This window comes from Mytilus galloprovincialis, chromosome 14 (assembly GCF_965363235.1).
Source record: "Mytilus galloprovincialis chromosome 14, xbMytGall1.hap1.1, whole genome shotgun sequence".
Lineage (NCBI taxonomy): Eukaryota > Metazoa > Mollusca > Bivalvia > Mytilida > Mytilidae > Mytilus > Mytilus galloprovincialis.
In genome coordinates, this window is record NC_134851.1 from 41,976,752 (window position 1) to 41,995,991 (window position 19,240).

General features: G+C 32.5%; 1 protein-coding gene across 2 annotated transcripts in view; it reads right to left on the reverse strand.

Annotated features, from left to right (window-relative positions):
- LOC143058965 (outer dynein arm-docking complex subunit 2-like) overlaps positions 1-347 on the reverse strand; it is a 28,856-nt gene extending 28,509 nt beyond the window's left edge. For both annotated transcript variants that reach the window (XM_076232441.1, XM_076232440.1), the window contains exon 1: positions 258-347. The gene's annotated coding sequence lies outside the window, so the exon portion shown is untranslated. The remainder of the gene's footprint in view (positions 1-257) is intronic.
- Positions 348-19,240: the final 18,893 nt, after the last annotated feature.

Below are 19,240 nucleotides of genomic sequence, written 5' to 3' on the forward strand. Positions count from 1 at the left end.
CCATGAATCTTTCGATCTATATAGCATGTTAGTTATTAGTTTGCTAGGTTATTGTTTCACAGTCTGAGTTCCAAGATATGGATCATGAATGGATTTTTTTTATATAATCCACGACACATTTATAGCTAGCTTCCTAAATCGCGAATTTTATCATGGATCTGCCGTACAAATTATCAAATTTTTAACTAAATGATCTTGTCTGCAAAATAAATATATTGATGCATTAGTGTTAAATCAATAATAAACCGTTAACTTACCAACAATGTGATGTTTATGAAATTTAAATGTATGTAAAGCAGGCAAAATAAGTTGTTATAGTTGCTATGGTCAATGCGCAGGTTTGTAGGAAGTTGGTATGGGACATAACTCCGTTAAAAAAAATCCGCGGCAAATTTAAAACGTTTTTTAAAAAAGGGACCGGTCAAAATTTATCGTCACATAGGACCGGTGCAAAAAATAAAAACATTTAATAAAAGTTACAACCCTATGGCTTTCTGACTGAAAAAAAATTATGTCCTATGCCAACTTAGTAATAAAAAAGTCGGTGTCCTATCCTACTTTTCCCGTGAATGTATTGTAAATAAAAGTATACTTAATAGAGGCATTTAACATATGTTGTCTTTATTATAATATGATGAAAAGCAACAGTTTCATGTTTTATTTTGTTGATTCACATAAAATTACAGGCATGGCATTATTATAAATTATACTATGAATATAGCATTGAAAAAAAACAAAGACATTGCATAATGCAATCCAGTGGCGGATCCAGAACTTTTCCTAAGGGTGGGCCCGCTGACTGACCTAAAGGGGGGGGGGCGAGCTACAGTCATGCTTCAATGATTCCCCATATAATCAACCAAATTTTTTCCACGAAAGGGGGGCCCGGGCCCCCCTTGATCCGCCTATGCAATCAAACCACACGTAGGTGTTTGTTAAACTGAAAAATTAACGAAGCTGCATGTATCTTATATAGAATTTTATCAATACCTTTAAATATTAATTACAAAAACAAGCTCCAGGAGAAACATGAAACTCAATAGCATTTGGTTTAACTCTCTATATATATTTGAACCTGAAGACCCATAGCAGAGACATATATCAGTCATTCCCAAAAAATGGGTACAATTCGAATGTAGACACAGTTAAAAAATAAATTTCAACTGAGCAGAGAGAGAGTGTTGTTTTCTTCTTTGTCTATATCTAGTCTGTCATTTTTTAAATTTTTACTTACACCATTTTAGTTGTTTTCTAGTTTTAGCATTTTTTGTAAGACAAGGTAAGTATGAACGTATCGGAGGTTAGTGTTGTATAAAGTCTTCTTAAAAATTGCATTAGAGAAAAACACAAGATTTAAATCCAGGCTCATGTGAAATGGGTTACATTTACCACCATAGCAAACTGATTTATACGTATTATTCTGTATATATTGAAAGCAAATACCAATTTTAAGGTCTGAATTAATATAGTGTTTAAAAAATAATTCCAATAAGTAGTTTTCACAACTTATTTAGTAATAAATTTAAACTAATGAAATGTTATGCTGTATAATATTTTAGTTTTATAATACAGCTTTCCAGGAAAAACCCTATTATTTATGTTTTGAATCACTTGTATGTATTTTTTATGCTTGTATTAATCAACACCCCCATCTTTGTTACGGAGGTTGATATCAAACCAGTATCTGAATGCTGATACATAGCAACACTTAACTCTTTAATGCTAGCTTTTCTAAACAATTTAATGACATTACAAACTAAAAAACTGTTTTCTATCAAGTTATATGTTTCTTTTAGTCAAATGGACTTGTTCTTGTCAAAATCTCCGTAACGATTCATGAACTTTCACTCAAAAATATGTTTTACCTAAACCGAATACTGTTCAACTTAATTTGATTAGCTCTATACAGATAATGTCATCTTCCTTCACACCATAATGTATGTATTATACTCAACTATGAAGTTTTGGAGTCAAAATAGTTTCATTTCGAAAATTTCTATCCTCCGTAACGACATTTAAAACCTCCATAACGGACAATTCCAGTTCTTACCAACAGCAAACATATAAATGTATGTAAATATTAGAATTAAATGACAAACAAGACAACAGAATTAAACATTTTTCTTAGTAAATCGTTATCTAAAAAGAGTAAAGTCCTGTTAGAGAAAAAAAACTTTTTTTCCTTAAATTTCTATCCTCCGTAACGTAAATCAATGATGTCGTCTATGATTGACATCACCTTTTGATTTTTATTAGTGATAATTGATGAACTGATTTGGTATCTATAACAATGTACAAGAATTTCAATTGGTATGATCGTGTTTACATGCATCTTTAGATTTTTTTAATTTGCATAACCTCCGTTACATTGATGAGTACTAAATAATCTTGAAAATGTTTGCCATAAACCGCAGTTAAAGTTATGATTGTCGTCGTAATTACACAAGTTGTGTTGTAGACTATTTTAAATCTAAGAAAATGGCTGATATAACGTTTATTAAACGTTATAATGTTGCTCACATAATAGGGAAAAAAACAAGTTAACCTACCTTTCTCAAAACAACATTTTTTTTCTTAAAATCTGTATTTTGTTTGTCTGTGTTCTTTATAATAAATGATGTCTGCTAAAAAAATGACTTTCGGCAGTGTCGGCAGCCGCTGATACTGATAGAAAAGTCTGACAACTTAACTGTAAATAACTGCGTCACGGAGGTTATTTAAACGGAGGTTAGTTTTATTTACATTATACATGGAAATATGTAACAATATTGTTGAGTTGCTTTCTCAAAACTGATTATTGAGAAGCTTTATGGGTGCTTTCAATGAAATAATCATCATTTTGATTTGTTCTTGGTTAATGCGTTCCAAAATACGCGTTACGTAGGTTGGATTCTTATATGCGACAATCGAAAAAAAGAGAAAGAGAAGATTTTTTTTTATTTTTCGTTTCATTGCAATAAAAGTTAAAGGCAGGATTTTAAAATTTGATGTATCAACTTTGCTTAAAGTCACTTTGGGCATGATTTCCAATCATATAAATATGTTTTGACTGTACCTAAAGATACGTTACGGTAGGTTATACGTTTATCGGCGACATTGGTTTAATGGGTAAATCAAAGTGTATATTATAACTTTTGATTCTAAAATATTTTTGTGGATAAAAATCAATATAGTGTCAAATAAAAAAAGCAAATCTAATCATGATTTAGATGAAATAAAGTATTTTAATTCACACCGATATTTAGAGTTTTTCTTGGCGACATTCGGAATTCGTGTGATTTCCGTATATTGAATAGAAAATCACACAAATATATCTACGATATACATCACAAAAGAATATAATTTTATTTTAGTATACATATTAATCACTTAGAACACGAAAAAGATCATCTGTGACATATGTTAAGCTTGCATTTTGTGGTTATTTGCCGGCGACACTGAAATTTTCTAATTGTACCCATTTTTTGGGAATGACTGATATACACATATATGTCTCTGCCCATCGGTTGCCGCTTGGAATGTGTTTTTTTTTTATTAGGAATGGTAATAATTGCTTTAACATTTTCCCATTTACAGAAAATGTACCTGATGTTACCCCCAATGATTTTTGCTACTTTGTTGGTTGATGTAATGTACATGATGTATGTTTGTTGCACTTCACCATATAACTTCTTATTACTGAATTTAATAATTACATGTACATGTAGGTAACTCTGCAATAAGGGAGGTAAATCATGTATAATTTTAATGTGCGTATTGTTATGCGTTTAGTTTTCTACATTGGTTAGAGGTATAGGGGGAGGGTTGAGATCTCACAAACATGTTTAACCCCGCCGCATTTTTGCGCCTGTCCCAAGTCAGGAGCCTCTGGCCTTTGTTAGTCTTGTATTATTTTAATTTTAGTTTCTTGTGTACAATTTGGAAATTAGTATGGCGTTCATTATCACTGGACTAGTATATATTTGTTTAGGGGCCAGCTGAAGGACGCCTCCGGGTGCGGGAATTTCTCGCTACATTGAAGACCTGTTGGTGACCCTCTGCTGTTGTTTTTTATTTGGTCGGGTTGTTGTCTCTTTGACACATTCCCCATTTCCATTCTCAATTTTATGATAATGAAAAAACTGAATAAACAAAAGGAGTTATTCAAGCATGACTTTTTAGATGTCTTTACTGCAATGTCTGAATTCTAAAATGACCATTTATCTTAATGCATAACTTTATTGACATTATTTTTTTAATTCAATTTATTAAAACATTACTGTTTACATGTACATAGTTATTCCAATTATGTTAATAATTCCAATTTCATTAGATAGTTATATCTTCTTTTACATTTATATCTTATAGACTGTTATTTCAAGTTTTGTTATAATGTTAATAAAAATTATTTCAAAGTAATCGTTTGAAAAAAAACTTGTGTCCTATGGATATTATCTGTGAAAAAAGTGATGTCCCAACAAAAGCGATTCCGGAAAAAAGTATCTGTACTACTACTTTGCACCGGTCCTATGTGTAGATAAATTTTGACCGGTCCCTAACCACCGGTATCAAAAATTAAAAATCAGTTATCAATACAAATATATAAAACCATTTAATCCTTCATTTTTTACATTAAAAAATCCCTGTACCAAGTCAGAAATATGACAGTTGTTATTCATTCGTTTGATTTTTTTTGAGCTAAATTGATTTTAGACCCCTTTCGGACTTTCCTTTTAGAATTTTCTTCGGAGTTTGATCATTATTTTTGTTATATTTTTTTTTGTATCAAGGATTTTTATTGTCTTACACATTCTTGATCATATCAATAGGAAAACTACAATATGTTGAATTATATCTATGAAATCATCTGCCGACTGAGAAAACCTTACCAATGATTTGTATAGTCATTACTCGCAGTGATACTGTTACAAATCCTTTACCTCACTTAAAAGGTTTTAAACCTTGGCAAGTTATCACCGGCAGAGACAAGATTGAACCATAGCACACTATCAAACTCTAAACCTAACACGGACATAGAACAAACCCTTTAATGAACTTAAAGGCTGCTTTCACAACGGTTCATGGATCGCATGTGACTGATGTCGACGGGAATTGTATATTTAATATACAATTCATTGCTGATGTGTATAGATTTTTTAGGACCTGCAATTATTTTTCAGATTTTATGGTAAATCAGGGACTTTTTAGTTTTTATGCTAGTATAGACTCTCCCTGGCTGAATGAATTTTTCGATCGACCTGTATGGCATATGATAGATATGAGTTTACTAGACATTCCTACTCTCTAATGTCACTGTTATATATATATATAAATATTTTCACTGGTAAAAGGAAAACTTTTTTGTTACTTAAAATTTCAATATTGTTTTCAAGTACTACAAATATTTCCTTATGCATAACCTTCAATGATCAAAATTTTGTCAAAAATCAAACAACCACCACCAAAAAAAACCCCAAAAAACCCCAACAAAAACATTATTCTTTTTTATAAAATGATAATTTTATTTGCAAAATACACCCATATGGGTCAAGCAAACACAAATACAAACATATACACTACAGAAAGTAAAAACTACAAATATAAACATAGAAACATAGTTATAATGGAAAGGTAACTTTTGATGGACATTGACCTCATTTTTGCAATTTTAAAGATTGCTTTATTAAGTCACCAACTTCTGAAAGATGTAAAAGTTGTTAACTTATATATATGTAAATGTTACAGGTATTTTCTATATTTAGGCATTTTGTAAAATGACTTAATTTTCCGGCAATTTATAAAATGCCTAGAACCTTTGACAGGCATTATACAAATTGACTTAAAAAACCTAGTCATTTAATACAGTTTCTGGCAATTTGTAGAAGAATACTATCATTGAGATGTTTATGACAATATCTTGCAAAGAAAATAAGTAATGGTTTAGTAGAATAAATGAATTTTCCAAACACCAACTGGGAAGGTTTGTTTGTCATATGATATTTTCTTTTTAGTGAAACTACGTTAAATATGTTCTCAATCTGCATTTCAGATCGTAAATTTATGATTATGCACGATATTTTTTTTTCAATAGAACAAACAAAAGTCCAGATTCAAAACAGTGAAGTGAAACATATGAAAAAGTGAAAAAGAGTTTTGTTTATAATTGACTGATTGTTTGCTTTCAGTAGCAAATATTTCATCATTTTTAAAAATGAGAATTATTTGGTTATAATTCATATGAGCATTTTCTGCAGTGTATTCTTCTGGATAAAGAACAGGAATAACGACTGTCGCTTGCCCATCTAATTTAGCATAAGTATCGCGATACAAAGCGGTTTATAGTGGTGATGCCAATATATGAGTACCTTCATATTCACTACCTCAAGTAAACTCCAGTTACAGATGCATCACCTATTAGGGGCAGATCTGATTCACAGTGAGTTCAGTCAGTTAAAAGCTATTAGCCAAAAGATACAAGTCAAACTAATCGTGATAATTTACTTTGAATCTCCTGGGTACATATGAAAAAGAAGATATGCATTTGTGACGTGTGTGCTTATTGCAAAACCCAATTGTTGTTGAATGTTAATTGTTTTATCAGAAATTACAATGGAAGTGCTTAATGGAGTGATAATTCAGGTTTCTTTAAGGGGTAGACCTTGGTTCAGGGAGATAACTCTTTAAATCAGTTAAGCCTTTGTAAAAGTCAAGTTTATCAATGTATTTTAAGCATTCACCTGAAACAGATTGAAAATAATCTATGTAACCTAGAAGCTTAGAATATGTTTTTGAAAATGGTTGACACAAACGTACTGATGATTTTAAGAGTTATTTCCCTTAACCTAGGTCTTCCTCCTTAAATGTGGTCGAAGTGCTCAAACCAGATTTTTGCGTCAATCAATGTATTTGCAAAACATCAAGACAAATTTTGTGACCAGTTCTGTCATCCAAACATTTTGAGAAAATATAAATAATTGTTGGGTTTAGCTTGTGTTAACTTGGAATTATTCAGTAAAATTTATTCTTCATTATTCAAACTCTTCTTTTTTATTTCAATAGTTAGATCTATCATCAACAAAACTGTTCCGGTGTTCAACGCTTTCAATTGTTGTTTTTTTTGGTACATTTCATTCTATTAATTAATTTCAGGCACTTTGTAAAATGTCTTTTGAAATATAACTTTTTCATTTTGTATAATGAATGAATCTTGCAGGCACTTTTATATAATGCCTAAAGTTTTCACGCATTTTACAAAATGCCTAAATTTAGAAAATCCCTGTAACATATACGAGTTCGTCTATCAATAGACGTGAAGTATTTTGGTGTACCATTTTCTTTTATTTCTGCAAGCTTACAAAGAGAAAACAACAAAAAAAACAAAAAAACACGACAATTATGTGACCAAATTTGATCAGACTTGTATAGAGTAATTGATTTGGTGGAAGAAAATTCTCTTTTGATCTTTAACATTTTTCTGAACTTTAATCGTAATATGTGTTGATAAGACATTTTTTATGCATTGAGCACAAAAGAACTCGAGTATGAAATGAAACAAAATTCTGTATTCGTAATTAAAGAACTCTATTACAATAGATGTATCAATACAAACTAACAAATTGAAATAAATACGAACTGGTGCAAACCAGTACAAAGAAGGATAACTCTATTTGTTTAAATCTAACTTTTATCTTTCCCCCCCAGTCTTTTCTGAAATATTTTTATTTAAGACTGAATAAAGTATGAAAACTCAAATCTTCTTTTGTAATAAGCCAGAAATAGATTCATACATTGATGTTCCCCAGGTTTGGTAATTTTTTGAATAATTGCAATGTTTAAAAAATACTAATCTTGGTTAATTATTAAGAAGGCATTCTAGAACAGCATGCGTTTGACTTTCTTTAAGTTTGGTGACCAGTTTTGACAAAGCCTTATACATGTTTCACATCTGGGCATGTACCAGCTGTACCATGAAGCTGCCCTAAAGTTTCTTATCTGAATTTGTGGTAACTCGGTCTAAATTACGTTAAATTGTGAAATTGAAATATGTGTTGAATTCCCAGTATCATGTAAAAATCAGTTTCTCAGAATTGAAAATTACTTTTACTAAGTTATTTGCAAAAAGTGTTTTTCAATTCAGAATAGGGTACTCGTATTATGAAATAATTAGCTGAATATTGTTTTAATTATATTCGTTCATTAGCTCTACTCAACGCGCCAGACGAGGGGGATTTGCAGGTCCATACCAGTACAATAGCTTTAACAATAATAGTATAATTGGTACATGTATTTCTAAAGTTCTAAAGTTAAAGCTATGTTTGTACAGAGTAAAGAAACATCTAAAATGTGTTTTGAATTTTTGATTTTTTTCTACAGTATTCCATTATATTGTTGCCACAATTTTAATATGCAGAAGACTGGTTTATATTGTGCCGGTAGGTATCTGCTGATAACATTTACGAGTTTTATTGGTCTCTTCTGTACATCTCTACAGAATGTCTTCTGGTAAATCGCCCCAAAAAAATGATTCTGATATCTTCTGGAGATATTCATTAGAAGAAGAAGCAACTACTCACAAAAATCAATGTGACTTAAAATATAGCAGAATTGTTATATTGGATGCCAAAACTAAAGATGATTGATCATAAAAGACCTTCATATACATCTAATTTGCACAGGTAGAAACATATTAGTGATCATACAATGGTCCATGAAATTAAGTTGACTGGAAACTATATCACCATTCTAACAACAATTTAGATAAATATACCAGTATTCCCCGTACGATTAAATTGAGCCAGGGGAAAAATTAGTTGCATTGAAAACTATCATAAACATGCAACAGCGATGCAAGTTGCAGGTTTAAATTATGTAGCTATAAAACCAGGTTTAACCCACCATTTTAAGAAAATCTAAAGTTTGATTGTGTCAGTTAAAATCGACTTCACCCTTTACCTTGGAGTTCAGTCTTCATGTCAATACTTTTGTGTAACCTGTTACGATAGTAAATCCCTTCAATAATATATTTTTGTACTTCTGGAATTTTTCCTTTGTCCTGTAATGGCAGTCGCAAATTTTATCCAGCATCAATTAGTATTTACATTCCATATAGTTGTTCTGCTGTACTATTTTTTTTCTCGTTTTCGTGTCAAGAAAAATTCTAGAACCAGCCAGCAAGACGCTGAAGCAACCCATACAACCGATTGAAAACACATCCACAATATAATAATTACATGACATATGCGTACAGTTTGACAAAAATCTTTAACATCAAATTTATACTACTACTTGTAAAATTGTTTATTTAACAAAAGGTTTCTCGGTTCTAGTTTTTTATTGAGATTAGACCGTTGTATTTCGTGTTTGAATGGTTTTACACTAGTAATTTTGTGGGCCCTGTATAGCGTGTTGCCCGGTGTGAACCAAGGCCCCGTGTTGAAGACCGTACTTCGACCAATAGTGGTTTACTTTTACAAATTGTGACTTGGATGGAGAGTTTTCTCATCGGCCCTCATACCACATCTTCTTATATCTATATTACAAAAAGAGAAGCGAAATAAACCAGAGGACCAGCCAAACGCATAAATCGAAAACAAACTGACTGTTTATGACGTCTTTACCCAAAATCCATTGGATGTGTACGGATTGATAATTTAGTCTTAGATGCATGATTTTTTTATTAGTTGTTAGTGGCTTTGAACTAGCTGTCAGTTAACTGCGAGTACTCTCAGATCTGTTCCTAGTGTCTTTTTGTTGTTGGGGTGTACAAGTACCCGGCTACATTCACTTGCATTTTTGTTCATCTGATGAGTTAAGCCCTTTTCAACTGATGTTTATAGTTCGTTCTTATGCTGTACTGTTATACCACTGTCCCAAATTAGGGGGAGGGTTGGGATCCCGCTAACATGTTTAACATCGCCATATTATGTATGTATGTGCCTTTCCCAAGTCAGGAGCATGTAATTCAGTGGTTGTCGTTTGTTTATGTGTTACCTATTTGTTTTTCGTTCATTTTTTTATATAAAAAGGCCGTTAGTTTTCTCGTTTGAATTGTTTTACATTGTCATTTCGGGGCCTTTTACAACTGACTATGCGGTATGGGCTTTGCTCATTGTTGAAGGCCGTACGGTGACCTATAGTTGTTAATTTCGGTGTCATTTTGGTCTCTTGTCTCATTGGCAATCATACCACATCTTCTTTTTTTTTATATTGACAACGCCATGGCTAACAAAGAAAAAGTCAAACAGACAAATAATAGTACACAAGACACAACATAGAAAACTAAACACTTAGTTCAACAAGAACTCCACCAAAAACTGGGGGTGATCTCAGGTGCTCTGGAAGGGTAAGCATATACTGAGATCCTGCTCCATAAATGCCACCCGTCGTGTTGCTCATATTATTAAAAACCCGGTTAAGAATCTAATTCGGTAGGTCACATTCGTGAAAAGGAAAGTGGATTGTAGGTACGACATAAGAAACATTAAAACGTTTAATCCCGCTGCAATTGTTTGCATCTGTCCTAAGAAAGGAATCTGATGTTCAGTGGTTGTAGCCTGTTTATGTGGTTCATACTATACGTGTTTCTCGTTTTTTCGTTTTTATATAGATTAGACCGTTGGTTTTCCCGTTTGAATGGTTTCAGACTAGTTATTTTTGAGGTCCTTTATAGCTTGCTGTTCGTTGTGATACAAAGCTTCGTGTTGAAGGCCGTACATTGACATATAAAGATTTACTTTTATAAATTGTTTCTTGGATGGAGAGTTGTCTCATTGGCACTCATACCACATCTTCCTATATCTATATATCCGATATCATCTGTGGAACGGTTATTCCATAACGGGCAACCAACTCGTGATGGCGTCCGTTTAATTTACAAAGGGATGATTTCTGCTTCACCATTTGGAAATCTTGGTGTAATAGCTTCCTTGTGAGCAGCAACCCTCTATCAAGGAAATCATGATAGGAAATACAATCCCGGGAATATCGTATCGATTTGGAGATATATATACTCCGTATGTAGGCGCTGATGGAATTTTGCTACATAAAAATAGAAAGTTCACAATTGGGAAGCTGAAATCATCTCTTTTGTCGTAAAGTTTTGTTTTCAACCGACCCTCATTATCAATTTCTATATGTAAGTCAAGATATGGGACAGACTTAAATGTATCTGTTGTATTCTTTATCTCTTTGATGGGATAGGTGAGTTAAATAGAGTCACCACATTTTGAATTATTTAATGAGAGAAAATCATCAATAGCGGAAAGTAAAGTTCAAGGATATTGCAAACTTCTTATCTTTCTTCTTAAGAAGTTCCTGTTTTAAGTTAGCCTCATAATGATAAAGGAACAAGTCGGCAAGAAGATGGACACAGTTGGTTCCCATTGGAATGTCGACAGTCTGTTGAAAAACACGTCCTTCAAACGTAACAAATATATTGTCAATCAAGAAATCAAGCATCTTGATAATGTCAGTTTCAAGTATTCTTTTGTTTGAACCAGAGTAATTCTTTACAAAATAGTATTTATCTCTCCCTAAGATAAAATTCTTGTATCTACGTTGGCCATTCTTTTTAAAATTCTCATTGTCATTCTCAAAGTATCGTGTGTGTGTATTTTTTTTAAAAATTTCACCCAAATTTGATATATATATACATGTACATATAATGAATGAAGATGTGATGTAAATGAAATGACAATGCTTCAACCTTCCACTAGATTCCCCCCTCCCCAAGAAACACGAGACAAAACAACTACAGGTGACCATAAGACCTTCATTAATGAGTAAATCCCATCACATATCTAATCAGTTATAAACGGCCCCGAAATGAAAAATGTCAAACAATTCAAACGACAACACTTCTTCAGATTATTTTTGATGTATTTTTTCAAATGCACTTTTATAGATCATACATGTAATTTAAAAAGGTGACAAACTAGAAACGAATTTTGTGATCGTACGATACGATGTACTTTTCTATTATACTGTACCATTCAATGCAATGTTCTTCAGGTTAATTTCATATGTTTAATAGATAGCTAAATCACATAAGCAAACACATATCCATACACAATTCTAAATTTAGAAGATTGGATTAAACAAGTAGGGTCAAAATAAGATGCATCGAACACTAATTTCTAGATTAAAATCTTCTCGGTCGTCATATATGCTGGTACTGAGATGACCGCGTATGTAATAAGACTTAAAATGAAGCAGTGTCTGTTATTTCTTTTATTTCTGCTTCTGAAGGATATATTGCTGGAATCCAATCAGAAAAGTTTGGATTTTAAATGGAAAGAACATTATCAATATATACACATGGAAAAAAGTATTGCAACACCAAATTGAAATTAAAATTAAAAAAAAAAACTTTTAATTTTTTTGTTAAATAATTTGTTGAAATAGAACTAGTTAAACATTATTTTAATATCACCTGAGTTTAATCAATAAATATCGACTCTATCAGTTCTTATCTGCAGCTACTGTACTCGTAAAAACTAAAACAGATGTTTTTATCCTCATTGTTTTCAACACTTAAAATAACCAAGTTTATAAATTTATGTGATTGACACCTTGTAATTGGTCATCCACAACTCATAACTGCAGCAAGATGGCAGAAAATCAGCACGAGGGAAGCGGGTATGTCGCTGTGACAATTGCACGTATTTTTGGTCATCATCATTCCACTATAAGTCGTTTTGAGAATAAAAATCAGGCAAGAAACGATGTGAAAGACCTTCCGAGGTCAAGAAGACCCCTCTATAACATCTGCTAGGGAAAATCAAGCATAATGAAGGTTGGTCAGAAGGAAACCCATTGCAAACAATACAATCCTAAAAAGAGAGTGATGACCCATACAGGAGCCTTTAAATAAGAACTGTTCGAGATCGGCTCATCGCTACTAGTTATCGTGCGATAATACCATTTCGGGGACCTTTGCCTACGAACAGACACACAAATGCCCGTATCCAATATAGTGCAGAGCTCGCCAAAGTTGGAAATTAGCGTCGTGGAGGAAGATCCATTGTTCCAATGGAATTCGGTTTATCTTCCTTGGCCCAATCGTAGCCCGGTTTTGAACCATATCGAGCATATATGGGACAATGTTGGGCGTAAAGTGCAAGAAAGGACACACCAGTTCGAACACGTCATGAAATAAACAATACCCTTCGTCAAGAATGGTTGCTGCTACCTTAGCAACAAATTAGTCGACTTATGGCAGGAATCAGAAGACGTTTTAAGATGCGGTTATCCGTTGGAATGGAGGCTGCACACAAAGTACTAATTCTTTGACGTATAACGATCAACCATGATGTGAATAATCATCTAAAGATTGATTTTAAAAATGTCTGACATTGTAAAGTTCGACTACAGTAAAAGTTGTAAAATGCATTTTTTTGTATAAAAAACACTTCATTTTGTTATAAAAATTTTGGTTAGATAAAACTTTTTTTCATACATTTTTTGTTCGTTTTAATGCCAATGATATCATTAACTACGTTTCAATATTATTTTACAAATATTTTATCATATTCCATCCAAAATAAGAGACTGATATTTTTGTTATTGACAAGTGTCTGAAGGAACTCTGATTCATATAAAAATGAGAAGAGGTCGGCAAGGAGTAGCGCACAGTTCGTTCGCATAGGAATCCCGACAATATGTTGGAAAAAGTCTACTTTCAAATTAAATAAATATGTTGTCAATAAGAAACTACAGCATACTGATCACTTGTTCCTCTATGAATGATGCTTTGCCTTTTTGTTCACTAGTAACAACATTTGCCTTTAAATACCAAAAAGCATATACTAGTAGTAAAATCTCTTTCAGACGATTTTTTGAATTCGACATTGGGAATGGTGGTACAAAAGGTTAAAAAGTCAACGGTTATGATAAAATGTATTTTAGAGAAAGATTGATAGTTAAGATCATTCATATAGTGTAAATTACTTATTGTGTATTTCACTAATGTTTATATATAATCATTGTATTATGATGTTTTTGTATCTTGCCCGACAAGTGCCCATGATTGGTATAATAAAATACTGTCAAAATGTCTAATGTCTATGATAAGTTTTTAAAAGTTTTTCAGAATCTTCATATGAGTACTACAACTACTCGAGTAAACAGTTTGATAGTATTTCGGAAGACCCTCTTTCACTGCGGACTGTTAAACATTTCTTTCAAGAACATGCAGATGAAAAATGAAGATAGTTGTGTTTCGTGTGATTTTTTGTCAAAATGTGTTAATGGATTTGCAAATGAGAGTTTTGCACAATTAAATACTTTAGTGATTTTGTAATTATTTTAATCACAGAATTTATTGTTTATTTTTTTTTTTGTACTTATATTATGCATACCTTTTCCACAAACAATTATATGTATAAAGTACATATCTGACATATTGTTTATCTTATTGTTACAACAATAACCTGTATATATCTCATACATAATAAATCTAAACTGTTTAGAATATTTGGCCTACATAAAAAACATCGAGTTCAAAACTGGTCCAGGTGAAAAACTAAGTCTATTCCTGATTAAGCAATGTACTTATATCGTATGTTATGATGTCATTGAATTTTTTTTCTTTTTGCAGGTAGACAGTTTGAATAACTTTTCTTACGTAATTAAATTCTGAATACAAAAATTAAAAAAATACAGACGAGAGCATACTGTGCAGTGTAAAATCAAGTAAATCAGGTATTCTTGAGTCATATGACACGAGTTAAATTTCATATAATTATAATGTTAAATAAATCATTGAACAACTGCATGCATGCATACATACATATTTAGATTTTACAGCTGACAATGCGGGATAGGTTTTGCTCAATGCTGGAGGCCATGCCGTATGACCTGTAAATGTTAATTTAGTGTATATGTCATTTAGCCTCTGACTATACGACGAAGAGTTGTCTCCTTGACAAATCTACCACATCTTCTAATTTGTATGGGTTCATGTGTGTCCGATGCTAGTCGATAGCTGCATAATTTATATTTCACACATAACGAGCTGACCCCTTTAGGAAATTAGGTTTTAGTTTCTGGTGTATGCGTGTTGTAGTTTAAAATCTAAATACTATATATTCAATTGAGCAATCAACTAGAACTTACTACCAATTACTTATATTTCATTAATAACTTCAATGAATAGCATAATGCCTTCAAACAAAAGACGAGTTACCTACGCCACCACTTAAACAAAACAAGAATAATAATAGTTTAATAAGTATATTTTGTTTAATTTGGAATAACAATACTAACAAACAATGCCTGGATCATGATATAAAAACTAGAGTATAAACAATCAAGTACATTGTTTTTAGTATGCCCCAGTAAAATTTCCACCCACGTTTAATCTTAAAACCAAAATACCAGCATATTGAACTCAAGACTACGGAAAAAATTCTCACTGACAATTCTCAGAAGTTTTATTTGTTTTTATCGTCAAAACAAGAAATAAAATTGGATTGATAGCAGTACCTTTACCTTTAATTATTAAATTTTCATAGATTGTGACTTAAACGGAGAGTTGTCTTATTTTCACTAATATCAGTCACATCTTTATCTTTACTGTGACTTGGATGGAAAGTTGTCTTCTTGTATCAGTCACATCTTTTATCAGTATGAACAATATGCTCGTGATAACTAAAAATCATTATTAGCAAAATTAAAAAAATATTTGAATACATAATCAATATATACAGGGACTTTCTATGCTAACTATTAGTATAGAAAGTCCCTGATATATATATATAGGATCCTTTACTATAGATAATTTAGCTGATCTGTAACAATAACATCTTCATGCCTTATATATCATGTACTGTGTAGTACGCCGCTAGATCAAAACTGACGTGGAAAGGTAACACACGGCCAGCGAAAGCTCTTTTTTTTGAGAGCCCAGGTGGTCGTGTGGTCTAGCGGGATGGCTGCAGTGCAGGCGATTTGGTGTCACGATATCACAGTAGCATGGGTTCGAATCCCGGCGAGGGAAGAACCAAAGATTTGTGAAAGCACATTTACACATCTAACATTGTTGGGTTGATGTTTAGACGAGTTATATATATATATATATATATATATATATATAAAGTCATTCTAAATATATCATTTATATATATATATATATAAAGTCATTCTAACTATTTCTGTTTGTTTCCTTGAGGTAATGGTTTTCGTTTGTTCTTCCTGTTTGGCGTCTGACATCAAAACAACCATATCTAATTGTTAATGATCAATTGCTTTGTATTCAGTACACAAAACCTCTTTTAGCCAGTATTTCAGTGCTATTGAGAACAATCAACTATTCGGCAAACGAGGTGATTTCGTTTTCCGATTGTAAACCTCACTTGCATTTTCCAATTGTAAACCTGACTTGCATATCCCGATTGAAAACCTGACTTTCATTTTCCGATTCTAAACCTGACTTTCAATTCCCAATTTTACACCTGACTTTCATTTTCCAATTGTAAACCTGACTTTCATTCTCCGATAGAAAACCTGACTTTCATTTCCCGATTGTAAACCTGACTTTCAATTCCCGATTTTACACCTAACTTTTATTTTCCGATTGAAAAACCTGACTTTCATTTTCCGATTGTAAACCTGACTTTCATTTCTCGATTGTGCACCTGAATGTCGTTTTCCGGTTGTAAACCTGACTTTTATTTTCCAATTGTAAACCTGACTTTCGTTTTCCAATTGTAAACCTGACTTTCATTTTCCGATTGTAAACCTGACTTTCATTTTCCGATTGTATACCTGACTTTCAATTTCCGGATTGTAAACCTGACTTTCAATTTCCGATTTTACACCTGACTTTAATTCTCCGATTGTAAACCTGACTTTCATTTTCGTAAACCTGACTTTCATTTCTCGATTGTACACCAGAATTTCGTTTTCCGATTGTAAACCTAACTTTCATTTCCCGATTGTAAACCTGACTTTCATTTTCCGATTGTACACCTGACTTTCATTCTCCGATTGAAAACCTGACTTTCATTTTCCGATTCTACACCTGACTTTTAATTCCTGATTTTACACCTGGCTTTCATTTATCCGATTGAAACCTGACTTTCATTTTCCGATTGAAAACCTGACTTTCATTTTCCGATTGTAAACCTGACTTTCATTTCTCAATTGTGCACCTGAATTTCGTTTTCCGGTTGTAAACCTGACTTTTATTTTCCGATTGTAAACCTGACTTTCGTTTTCCAATTGTAAACCTGACTTTTATTTTCCGATTGTAAACCTGACTTTAATTTTCCGATTGTACACCTGACTTTCAATTTCCGATTGTACACCTGACTTTCAATTTCCGATTGTAAACCTGACTTTCATTTTCGTAAATCTGACTTTCATTTTCGCAAACCTGACTTTCATTTTCGTAAACCTGACTTTCATTTCTCGATAGTACACCTGAATTTCGTTTTCCGATTGTAAACCTAACTTTCATTTCCCGATTGTAAACCTGACTTTCATTTTCCGATTGTACACCTGATTTTCATTCTCCGATTGAAAACCTGACTTTCATTTTCCGATTCTACACCTGACTTTCAATTCCTGATTTTACACCTGACTTTCATTTATCCGATTGAAACCTGACTTTCATTTTCCGATTGTAAACCTGACTTTCATTTCTCGATTGTACACCTGAATTTCGTTTTCCGATTATAAACCTGACTTTCATTTCCCAATTGTAAACCTGACTTTCATTCTCCGATTGAAAACCTGACTTTCATTTTTCGACTCTAAACCTGACTTTCAATTCCCGATTTTACACCTGACTTTCATTTTCCGATTGAAACCTGACTTTCATTTTCCGATTGTAAACCTGACTTTCATTTCTCGATTTTACAACTGAATTTCGTTTTCCGATTGTACACCTGAATTTCGTTTTCCGATTGTACACCTGACTTTCATTCTCCGATTGTAAACCTGACCTTGGACAGGCTCTGTCACATACAGAATGATTAGGGGTTTGTGAGCCCCCTTATACCCTGGAACAGTGGTGTAACAGCAGAACAGAATAACAAACTGTAAACATCAGTTGCATTTGGATACATCAAAAGATTGGAACGAGACACACAAATACAGGAGACAGATCGCACCGAAATAAGTGTACTTAAAGTCACGGAAAGCTAGTTCAAATCAAGTAACAACAAAGTGTTGATTTTAGGATAATGTTCGTTAATTTTAGTGAATTTTTTAAAACCAATTACCGGGGGGGGGGGGGGGGGGGGGGGGAGGGGGGTGTAAATTTTCCATAGTTTTATTAGCCATGGTATATTGAAATTCCTCCTACAACCTCAAATAATAAAAAAAAAAAACCTTGGCGTGATCAATTTTCGTAGTGCTGAATGAAAATTCATAGACAACGAAAATTCATAGACATTCCACTACAAAATTAACGCATGATAAAAATAAATGCTGCATTATATATATTCTTTATTGCCTCCAGGAGGAGAGTGAAAGTAATAAACATGATAACACTAAAATGAAACAAGTGAACAACATAGGCAAACTAAATCAGAAAATGTCATGATCAGTTAAGTGAGTAATTGTCAGTAATGGATATTACAGTTATATTAATCTTGTAGTAAAGTTCCAAATTTATGGATATATCGAACGCATATAGCTTGGAATGTATCTAATTGGTCGGTTTATAGTGGAAAATTGTCCGAATTGCAAGAAAGTAAGTAATAAAATAGTTCTTCATCAGACATGTTTGCTAGGAAGATATAGATTGATGTTTATAATTTCACACCAAAAGTTATCACGTGTTTCGTCAAGATAGTCACATGAAGCAATAGCGTGAACTAATGGATCCAAAGACATTTTACCACATCTGTCACAGAGAATGTATTGCCCATTGTCATTGTTTCTTACTAAACAGCAAACAGAAGTTAAATATTGAGCTTGTTTTCGTAGGTTTGGATGCTTCAATGCTATAGTCCATGCAGGGTGAGGTGCATATTCTTTTTTGATCATTTTAAAAGCAACAAAATCATCATCAATATTAATACGTCTTGTCCAATTAACAATCTCGAAAGCGGCCACTGTTGTTTTCACAATACGCTTCCATATTAGAGGTGTTGGAAAAAGTCTTGTTTCACAGAAATCGTTAAAATAGGTTGATAACTCATACTTCCTCAAAATGTTTATAATGTCAACAGTGAATCCCAAATTTGAATGGCTTCCGTCGTTGTATTTAAAGTCGTTAACTCTACGAATTAATATACGGAAAGATATACACTTT